General features: G+C 35.9%; 2 pseudogenes; one reads left to right on the top strand and one right to left on the bottom strand.

Annotated features, from left to right (window-relative positions):
• Positions 1-1,051: 1,051 nt before the first annotated feature.
• Positions 1,052-1,526, bottom strand: LOC108288995 (annotated as a pseudogene).
• Positions 1,527-2,003: 477 nt separating this feature from the next.
• LOC108289001 lies at positions 2,004-2,592 on the top strand (annotated as a pseudogene).
• The last annotated feature ends 9,263 nt before the right edge of the window (positions 2,593-11,855 follow it).

Here is an 11,855-nt window from a genome sequence, read left to right on the forward strand (position 1 = left end):
AAAAAAAAAAAAAAAAAAAAATGTAATATGAAGAACCATTAGATATTAACAGATGGTATGGAATTGTTGGATATCCATGTACGAAAAATAAACTGATTCATGCCTAACACTGCAAACAAATGCAAAAACAAAATGAAGGATAGACCAAAAAGGAAAACCTAAAACTATAAAAATTCTAGAAGAAAACATAGGAGAAAATATTTGTAAACTTAGGTTAGGCAAAGATCTCATAGATATAAAAGTGATGTGTTAAAGAAAAAACTGGTACTTCATCAAAGTTAAAGACTTTTACTCTTCAAAAGATATGTTCAAGAGAATACAAAAAAAAAAAAAAGCTACAGGCTAGGAGAGCATATTGGCAAATCACATGTATTTGACAAAGAACTTGTACCCAAAATAAATAGGTCAAAAACCAAAACTCCTTAACATTATAACCAACAATCTATCTTTTTAAATGTGCAAAAGATTTGAACAATCACTTTACCAAAGATGATATATAAATGTCACTAAAGCACATACAAAGAAAATTTTCAAAAGTGATGGATATATTGATGATCTTGATTGTGATGATGGCTTCCTCAATCATTAAGAAAATGCAGATGAAAACCACGACGAGATACCACTACATACCTATTAGAATGTCTAAACTTAAAAAGGGCCAGGCCCAGTGGCTTACACCTATAATCCCAGCACTTTGAGAGGCTGAGATGGGCAGATTATTTGAGGCCAGGAGTTCAAGACCAGCCTGACCAACACTGTAAAACCCCGTCTCTACTAAAAATACAAAAATTAGCCGGGTGTTGTGGCTCATACCCGTAATCCCAGCTACTCCGGTGGCTGAAGCAGAAGAATCACTTGAACCTCCAGGAGGCGGTGGTTGCAGTGAGCCAAGATTGTGCCACTGCACTCCAGGCTGGGCAAGAAAGTGAGACCCTGTCTCACAAAAACAAAACAAAGTTAAATTAAATTAAAAGACTGGACATACTGTGGTACTGAGGATGTGAACCTAGAGGTCTCATATAATACAGTACAACTTTTTTTTTTTTCCTCATTTCAAGTTTTAATCAAAGCTTGTATATAAGGTGACTTTATTCCTGCATCTTCTCAATTGTTTCTTCCTTGTATTTGCCCTTTTCCTTTCCTACTTGGCGAGATTTGGCTTTCCGTTCAAGGATCTTTTTGCGGTCTTTGTCCAGTTTTAGCCTAGTCATAACCACCTTGCTGGGGTGAATGCCTACATGGACAGTTGTGCCATTAGCCTTTTCCCGCTGCACCTGTTCAATGTAGATTACGTATTTCTTCCTGTAAACCTGGACTACTTTGCCAATCTGCTGACCTTTATAGTGTCCTCGTACAACCTGAACTTCATCATCCTTTCGGATCGGCATGGGTCGCACGCTGTACTTCTGTCTCAGCTCTTTGGAAAGAGGGGAGGACATAATCTTCCTGCGAATGTGGGAAGGTGCATTGAGATGCCTTTTGCGATTCTTGCTTCAGTCGGAAGTCACAAAAGGATTGAACTTCATTTTGGACCCGCTTGCCCGCCGACTGCTTACCAGCTCCCCTACAGTACAACTTTTAAAAATGTTTGGTGGTTTCTTAAAAAATTAAACATACAACTACCATATAGTCCAAACTTTCCACTCCTAGGTATTTACCCAGGAGAAATGAAAGCCTATGTTCATACAAATGTTCATGGAGACTTTAATTGTTAAAAACTGGAAATAATCCAAATCTCCATCAATAAGTGAATGGATAAGCAAATTATGGTTATCCATACACTGTAAGGCTACTCAGAAATGAAAAGGACTGAACTACTGATGCACTGAACAACATGGATGAATTATAAAATAAGTACGCTGAGTGAAAGAAGCTAGGCCAAACACAAAGAGTACATATTGTGTGATCAAATTTATATAGAATTCTAGAAAACACAAACTAACCTATACTTAGGAAGATTAGAAGTTACCTGAGTAGCAAGACTAGCAAAAAATACAGTCTGGATGGTTAAAGGTGACCCCAAGAAACCAAATGGCAAGATGTCTGCTTATGCCTTTGTGCAGACATGCAGAGAAGGACATAAGAAGAAAAACCCAGAGGTCCCTGTCGATTTTGCAGAATTTTCCAAGAAATGCTCTGAGAGGTGGAAGACAATGTCCAGGAAAGAAAAATCTAAATTTGATGAAATGGCAAAGGTGGATAAAGTGCGCTATGATCGGGAAATGAAGAATTATGGACCAACTAAGGGAGGCAAGAAGAAGGATCCTAATGCCCCCAAAAGACCACCGTCTGGCTTCTTCCTGTTGTGCTCAGAATTCCGCCCCAAGATCAAATCCACAAACCCTGGCATCTCTAGTGGAGACGTGGCAAAAAAACTGGGTGAGATGTGGAATAACCTAAATAACAGTGAAAAGCAGTCGTACATCACTAAGTTTGCAAAGCTGAAAGATAAGTATGAGAAGGATGTTGCTGACTATAAGTTGAAAGGGAAAGTTTGATGATGCAAAGGGTCCCAATAAAGTTGCCTGGAAAAAGGTGGAAGAGGAAGATGAAGAAGATGAGGAGGAAGAGGAGAAGGAGGAGGAGGAGTAAAAAAACTGTTTATCTGGAAAAAAAAAAAAAAAAGAAGAAGAAGAAGTTACCTGAGTAACTTGTAGAAAGCAGGGAGTGGCAGGAGGGACAAATTATAAAGGGGCAAAAGGAAATTCTTTGGAGTTACAAATATGTTCATTTTCTTAATTGTGACTGTGTTGAAACTATATCCAACAGGGTCAGGAGACCATGTCTGGAACTCAGGGGATTCTTTGGGCACTTCTTAGGGCTAGCATGTCCAGTAGTAAAAGTTAATAAAAAGCTACAATTGGAAAAGGGCAGAATTCAGACCCATCACAAATGAAAATTTGGGTAAAGGACTTTGACCAGCTGAGGTCCTGGCTGAGAGAGGGAAAAGGAAACATGGAAAAGATAATGAGAGAAGGAAGTCATAATTATCAGCTACTGTCTCTGATCAGTTACAGAAATTAAAACAAATTGGCTCGGCACATTTTTTTCCTTCCTTTGATAATTTGGGAATTATCACTGTAGCCCATTGGTTAAGTGAATTGAGAAGCCCAAAAAAGGTGAAATTCTCATCTTTTAATTTAATGAAACCATATGGATCCTCTGAGTAAGACCTTCCTTCCTTAGGAAGCGTGGACTCCAAACTCAAGTTTTGCTTTCTGTTTGGGGAAACAGAAAGCAAAAATTCTGGAAGTGAGTTTTAAATGTAATTGTAAGAGGAGACACTACTACTTCCAACCCTGAATTCTCAGACCCATATATTCTGGCTATGGAGGTAAAGCATCATATTTTGATCTTTGATTCAAAGCACATACTGCATTCCCTAAGGTAAAGCCCCATTCTTCAGGGTGTTATCTCTCATCTGAAGTCTAATTTAGTCTTCAGCAGGCAATTCTACTTTTATTGGGCCAACTGTTTTTAGATGATGGGATATATGGTAAGACCATTAATCCTTGGACATCCCTGCAATTATAATGCCATGAAATGATTTCCTTTTGATAGGAAGAATGTTGTAGAGGACACCATGACCATGAATACCATGAAGGCATTCTCCAAGACCAGGTTTGATAGTGCTGGCAGGGAAACTAAATCTATACCTAGAATGCATTTCCTATTCCAGTGGGGACAAAATTAGAAACAAAACTGAGTCCTTGGGGAGAACCAGCCACCCTGGTTCTGACTGATGACTGTTACTTCCATCTGATGCTAGCATATTAAGCAATCAGCAGTAGTGGTAACGAGATCAGCCTTAGAGAAGGGAAGTTGTTGAGTCCATGCTGAGCTTCCATTCCTGCCACCCATGGCCACTTAGTGTATCAACTGATTGAGTAAGAACCAGGATGGCTAGGGAAAGTGGCTGTCTGACATCCAAACCATAAATGAGTAAATCTAACTACTTGATTACTGAGTGTTCTGTGCAGTGGATAATTTTTTATGAGCATTCATGTGGGACATAAATATCTTTATACCCTGTAACTATTCTGAAAGGTACCATTTCCCCAGACTTCCTTGTCCAGTTCTTTCTGAGTCTCTGATCATCTGATCAAACCATTTTCAACTGCTCATAAATTCGTGTAGATATGTATCCTATGGGTGCAATTGTGTTCCCTCAAAATTAGTATGTTGAAGTCCTAAGCCCCAGTACCTCAGAATGTAACTGCATTTGGAGATAGGGCCCTTAAAGATATAATTAAGGTAAACTAAGGTCGTATGAGTGGGCTCTAACCCAATATTACTGGTGTTGTTATAAGACGAGGAGATTAGGAAAAAGACAAACACAAAGGAAAGACCATATAAATATACAGGGAGAAGATAGCTATCTGTCAGCCATAGAGAGAGACCTTGAAGAAACCAATGCTATTGACACCTCCATCCCAGACTTCTAGTCTGCAGAATTGTGAGGAAATAAATTTCTACTGTTTAAGCTACCCAGTCTGCAGTACTTCATTATGGCAGCCTTAATAAACTACATCAGTGTAGTTCTACTCATTTCTCAAGTCAGACAAAAGAGATAGCCAAATGGACAGCTTGAAATGCTACCTACTAGAAAGATTGCCTTTCATCAAATATTCCTGTAGATCAAAACATTCTAATTACCACTATGTTGCTGCAGCCCTTTGCAACAAATGTGCCCTATCTGTTTTTGGAAATTAAGTCCTGCCATTTGACCTAGAAAAGACAATCACCAAAAAGCTGTTCAAGGATGCAGGTGCTCCTTTCACTAATGCACTTCTCTAAGCCTTTGTAAAGCGTGTGTCCTCTGGGCTGTCTGAGGTGATGTAGTTAGGTGATAGCTATGCACAACAGGCATGGTAAGTCCACTCCAATATTCCTATATCCATAAACCTTTGGCTTCTACTATTCCAAATAAATTCTGGCATATTTTCATCATTATATATAGGCCACCATTGAGTCTAAGTTTTAGTCAACCAAATAAATTGTTAGAGTCACTTCCAGCTGCACAAGCTAATGCATTAAATTCAGAATCTCTGGTAAGAGTATCCATATCAATAAGTGTGGCCTAACCCAATGTTATAGTGCTTCGTCCTTGGTCCAATACCCTTAAGAATTCATTCCTGCCTGTATTTCCCAGATTTCTTCCAACACATATTAGCAAAATTCTGCAGTTCTCTTGGTGCATGTGCTATTTCCTTCTTGGTGAAACTTTAGAGTTGTATTCCTGGAACATACTGCGATATGACCCTAGCAATGAGTCTAGTGACAACAAAGAATGATTGGGGTGGGTCTTGAAAAGAAAGGTCATTCCCTTGCAAAGCAACTGCCCTGGGTAGGGTTACCAGAGGATTTTCAATCAGGAGATGCCTACTCTTAAGACATGAAAAGACAACAGGAAATAAGGTTATTTTAAGGCTAACATAGAAGCTCTCAGGTTCTCTCGCCATGTTTTAAACCAAGAGTTAGAAACCTGTGCTTCTCATTTGCTTTCTATAAATGTTCCCGGTTATTCAAAAGAATCCATCCCATACCAAGGTCCTTTTAGTTATTAGCAAAGCCACAATGGCCAAGAGTGGCATTTGCTTAGTCTCTCAAAATGCTTGTTTCAGAAGATACTTAATTACAGTCAACTATAGGTGATAATTTAGTTAATTTTGATGCTACTACATGCCATGGATTGCTAGTATTTCATATCCTATTGGTATAAAGTTCACCATTTTATTCAAGCCTAAGGACATGTCCAAACCAACCCCAAATCCCATTTTTATAAAATACCCTGAAAATCATTCCACTTTATTTAGTATATATCCAACTTATTTTCTAATCTGTAAAACGTGATTGATGCCAATAATTGTATGATAAAGGATGACCAGTAATAAATTGCAAAAATGTTTTGAAATGTGATAAACTCTCATGCGAATCACTGAAAAAGCATCTTTCTTACATTGTAATAAGTCTGGTATAGTGATTGAGAACTAACATTTAAGTGATAAATTTCATGCTTATTTCAAACCAACAATTATATGCTGCCTTTCAAGGAATTTGTATGTAGCTAAGCCACAGATTGACTCTGTTCTGATTTTAGATAAAAAAGAGCATTTTAATTTCCACTTTGATTTTATATAAATTATTTTTTACTGTCCTAAACTTACAGCTATTTGGGAGAAAAGAACAAGGCCTATAATCTTTTCCCTAGCTATCACATTACAGTAAATGGATTTTTTTTTTAATTTCCCTTCTTTCTAATTCTTTGTGGTAGGTAAAAGAAAGAGAAGAATTCTCTAGAATTCAACTTTCACTAAATAGTAAATTTGCAAGCATCAATACTACTTCTAGAACTAAAACAAAATACAAATTACAAAAACTAGTTCTAGAGCTGTATCTCTTAAGCACAAAGTGAGTTTGCAAGACAGATGATGCTTTTCTAAATTTAAACAATGTTCATAAAAGAAAGCTTAAGTCTTACAAACCTGCAGGTTTTGTTCTGGACCTTAGATATTGGATAAGTCCAGTACCCTGAGAGTCATGAATGTCACAGTGTCAACAAAATGTTTCATGGAATATGATTCAGCCATTTAAGTAATAATATCTCAAGTTATACAAATTTTTTTGCTCTACTTACTTCAGCCACCACAATAGAAAACAATGGATAATCTCTAATTTGTAAATTAACTATTTTATTATATCAACTTATGTTGTAAAAGGTTTAGTATATTTCATTAAACATTTCAAGTATGTTAAATCAAATTGATATTGACTACAGTAGCATAACTGAGGCATTACAAATATTAAAATTTCTACATTTAAGGGCAAAGAATCCATTCAGAAAACAGAATTATGTGGTATAAATAATTGTATAAAAATTGTGTAATCCAGTGGTTAATTCCCTGGGGGCATATTAAATTAATATTGGGAATTATTATTTTTTTTTAAATGATGAGGCCCCATCTAAATTAGAAACTTTAAGGGTTGAGCTCCAATATCGGTAGTTTCTAAAAGTTTCTCAACTAAGGTTGAGAACTACTGCCACAGATATCTGTATTGACCTTAATCAAAAAAATTATACTATTTTCTCAAAGATTTCTTTAAGAAATTGTCAGTTGAGAAATCAAATGATAAGTTGAGCTACTGTATAATAATCAGCTTCAGAGTGGCATATTTCCTATCAGTCAATTTTTCATGTAAGATTTGAAAAATATTAATTTTTGCTGTTAAAATTTTATACTTAAAATCAATCTCATTAGTACTTTTTTCTTTGTTGTTTTTACTGTTTACATATTTTTTCTTAGTGTTTCTTCCATGTACTCTAAAAAGTAAGATAGAAATTTAACTAAAATAGATAATCCTCTTTATTTCATTTATATATTTATAGGGGATTTTTAGAGAATCCTGATAGAGTATTACTCAGTAGTTAAAAAGACTATGTTTTTCACATTTAAACATTGTCACACATTAAACAGAGTTAAATAAAATAAAAGCAATGTATGATATCCTAGAAAAATTCACTGTATAGCACTGTAACAAAGACTGAATAGAACTGAATCTTACTTTTACGAAGAAAGGCTTCTCTAAGAAGTATGCTTCTAAAAACTGAAAGTAATTATTATTTATGGATAACTCATTTTAAAGTTAAAATCACTGTGATATTCCAAAAGTTAAAAAATTAACTTTTAATATTAACATTTCAAAATATTAGATATAAAATGTTTATGGCATTACTTATAACAAAATATAACATTTCAACTATAATTACAGTAAAAATTCAAGAATTGGCATATCTCCATAAAACTCCTTTAAACTTAGATGTGAACCTATCTACTTGTAGTATAAGTCAATAAAAACCCCTGTCCTGAGGTTCTAATGGAATCTTACCTTAAGTCCTATCATCAGTGCCCCACATCACGCTGACCCCAAGATTATTTTATGCCTGATTGGCCATGGCTCGGGATTGCTATCATGGAAATAACAAATGGCCTGGCCATACAGATAGAATTTTGTTTTATGATATGATTTCAAAGATAAAAGGATCAATTGCTTCCCAAGCTTTCCCCTTCTTGATTACCTGAACTTCCACAATTAAAAACCTACCTCATAGATTATCATGAGGGGTTAAATGAGTTAATGTTTATAAAACACACAAAACAGTGAGTGAATGTTAACACAATTTTCATTCCTTCAACCTACAGTATATTATAAGAAATATGACATAGCTATGGTTTGAATGCATATGTCCCTGAAAAATTTATATGTTGAAACTTAGTTCCCCATGCACTAGTATTAAAACCTGGAGCCTTTTGGGAAGTGATTAAATTAGGAGGGCTCCTCCTTCAGGAATAGGATTAATGCGCTTATAAAAGAGGCTTCAGAGAGATGCCTGTCTTTCCATCCCTTTTCCTCTTCTGCATTTTTTGCTATGTGAGGACACCTTCAAGAAGAGGCCATAGATAAGACAAGCCCTCATCAGGAACCAAATCAGTTGGCACTGTGATCTTGGACTTCCCAGCCTCCAGAAATGTGAGAAACAAATTTCTATTGTTTATACATTACACAGACTAAGGAATTTTATTATAGCAGCAGGAATGGACTAAGACAGACATTAAACTATAATTTTCACTTTGGGGGTTGGTATCTTTCAATCCTATCCCTAGAGCAGGGATAAATACGGCCAAATCGGAGAGGACAAGAAAAAATTAGGTATCTTCTAAAAGGAAAAAGGGTGTAAAAAGAGAAAAACAACTGTGAATGTAAAAGGCTCAGAACAAAAAGGTCTAATACTAAAATACAAGATACAAATGTCCCTCCCTTCACAACTTTGCCCAGTATCAATTTGCCATCCATGCAATTGGGCAATGTGAAACTACAGCAACACAGCCTGCTCAATTCCTCTGCAGAGCACACAGAACCATTAATTCATTTTTGTTCTTAAATTCAGAGGCTTAAAAAAAGTTAGCATATATTTAATTGAAGCAATGCTTGAGTGCTAAATTTGAGTTATGTTATTTTAATTTTCTTTTCATCAAAGACACCTCTTCCCACACATTTAGACTTAAGGTAAAGCAAAGTTGTCACATATATAACATTAGGGTTAATATGTTTAGATAGTTAACAATATCACATATAGTGAACAGAATTTCAATGCAAATTTTCTTTCCATAAAATTAAAGGTAAAATTTCACACATAAAAATTGGTATTTTCATCAAGAAATTGAAATATTGAAAGCATCACAAATGTAGATATAATTTTTAAATGGGTAAAATTTGAAGCAGCAAGTATGCATGTTTATAAATTGTGCCTACACATACCATAGCAAGTGAATGCAAAATGAAATGTTCAATTCATTTTGGAGACATTAGGGTGTTTTTTTTCCCCCATCTTAATTATTGAGATAGACAAATACATCATAATTGTCTTTAATTGGACAATTGTTCTTTAATTGGAGTTTTTGTTTGTTTAAATATAAGCTGATCCTGATCCTGATTCTGTGATAGCTAAGCATTTCTCCTTTTGTCCCTTCTTTTCTTTACTTGTTTTATTTAAGTAATTTCTCCAAGCCTAGTTTCTGCCTCTGAAACATGAGGCTAACATAAACAACAGAGTTTTCATGAGGATTAAATGAGATAATGTCTGCAAAGCTTCCAGCACAGTGGTTTCATTTAGTTTCAATAATTTCTTTTCTTCTTACCTCTCGTTTTCTTCTCACTTCTGGAACAGTCAGAGCAATTTTAATGGATGATAAAAACGTTTGCTCAGTCACACCCCTGATTCATTTCCCAGTTTGGTACTGGTTAACAAAATATTTGATGTTAAGAGTTTTCTTCATTATATGCCATTGAGGAAACCCAAGACTCACTTACCTAACTGCAAAATGTTCCATCTCCATGTTACCAGGAGACACTTCAGGGTTAAGCTGCTGTAAAATTTTCCTTTAGCAGCCACATTTGCTCCAAGATGGATGATAAAACTGAAGGGCTAGCTTTGGAACTAGAGAGAACTTGACAGCTTCACAGAATGCGTGATTTAACGTAAATTCTGATGAGGATAAACAGCAAGGATGACATGATTTCAGAATAGGCAGCAATTACTAATCTTTCTCTTAACAGAGTAACTGACTGATCATTAGGCTACTATTGTTGCTATTCTTGTTGTAGTTGCAGGAGCTCATTGGACAGTAGTTAGGGATTAGGCAGCATGTTCTAATTCCATGAGAACATTCTGGCCTGAAGTTTTAACTGATTCACAAATATTTGGAAATTGACAAGAAGGTTATTGCTGATAGTTTTTAGAGACTGGCTAATTTGTTGAGTGGGGAACCATATATTTGAAAGTTGGTCAAGTACATGAGGTTGTGAGAGAGTTTGTAAAGTAAAGCATAATTGTGAACTCTTTGTCTTCACAACAAAGTTCATTAAATCCTTTGAGGCAAAAATAAATACCTTTTGGAGGAAAAATGTCCATTACTTTCCTGTAAGTCCCCCAAGTATAAATTCCACAAACAATAAACAATATTAATTTACTGTGCTTAGTTTTTGGCCAAACATAATCTCAAAAGTTCCAAAATACTTAATGATTTATGTTTAATCCAATTTTTGCATACCTTTAACATTGTATTTTCAGAAAATTGTAAAAGAGTAGAAAATGATCCCAAGCCCAATATAACAGTAATTTGGAAAACTTTCACAAAAGCAAACTAATTTTCATTTTAATTTTAAAACAGTTTCCAACCTTCAAGAAACTGCTGGTTATCTCTGGAGAGAGTAACACAGGAGAGCAAGAAGTTTACTTTTTATCATTCAGGCTTTGTGAAACTCTGTTGTTGTTTTTTGGATTTGTTTGTTTGTTTGTTTGTTTTCTTTGAGACAGCCTCTCACTTTGTCAACCAGACTGGATTTTTTTTTCCATTTTAGCATTTTTCTTATTGCATTTTAGGTTTGGGGGTACATGTGAAGAACATGCAAGATTGTTGCATAGGTACACACATGGCAGCATGATGTGCTGCCTTCCTATCCATCACCTATATCTGGCATTTCTCCCCATGCTCTCTCTCCCCAACTCCCCACCCCCCACTCTCTCTACCCTATTTCCCCCCAACAGATCCCAGTGTGTGATGATCCCCTCCCTGAGTCCATGTGTTCTCATTGTTCAACACCCACCTATGAGTGAGAACATGCGGTGTTTGATTTTCTGTTCTTGTGTCAGTTTGCTGTCATGGTGACTACAGCTCATTGTGACCTGGAATTCCAGGCTCAAGCAATCCTCCCAGCTTAGTCTTCCAAGTAACAGACTACAGGTGCTTGCCAAAGCATCCAGGTAATATTTTGGTGGTATTTATAGAGATGGGGTCTGGCTTTGCTGTCCAGTCTGGCCTCCCAAAGTGCTGAGATTACAGGTGAAAGCTTATTAAAAAAAAATATGTCCTGAACAGGCACTGACTATTACTACTATTAGCCTTTAATCCCAGCTACATGGGAGGCTGAGGTGGGAGGATCACTTGAGCCCAGGAGTTAGAGTCCAGTCTGGGCAACATAGTGAGACCCTGTCTCTAAAATATAAAATTTCAAAAAAACCCAAACATGTCCATGTGTGACTATTTTTTAATTGATTAATTAAAATTGTTAAACAAGTGGCACACACCTTAATTCCAGCTACTCTCAGCTACTCAGGAGGATTTCTTGAGCCCAGGAGTTGAAGACCAACCTGGGCAACGCAGTGATACTCTGTCTGAAAAAAAGTTTTGTTGTCGCTGTTAAACAAAAATTTCAAGACTTAATGTGAGTTCCCAAAACTACATTAAGGATATGTGACTCTCAAATACCAATATTTCTCAAAACTATATGATATA

This window comes from Cebus imitator, unplaced genomic scaffold, assembly GCF_001604975.1.
Source record: "Cebus imitator isolate Cc_AM_T3 unplaced genomic scaffold, Cebus_imitator-1.0 Scaffold16, whole genome shotgun sequence".
NCBI lineage: Eukaryota > Metazoa > Chordata > Mammalia > Primates > Cebidae > Cebus > Cebus imitator.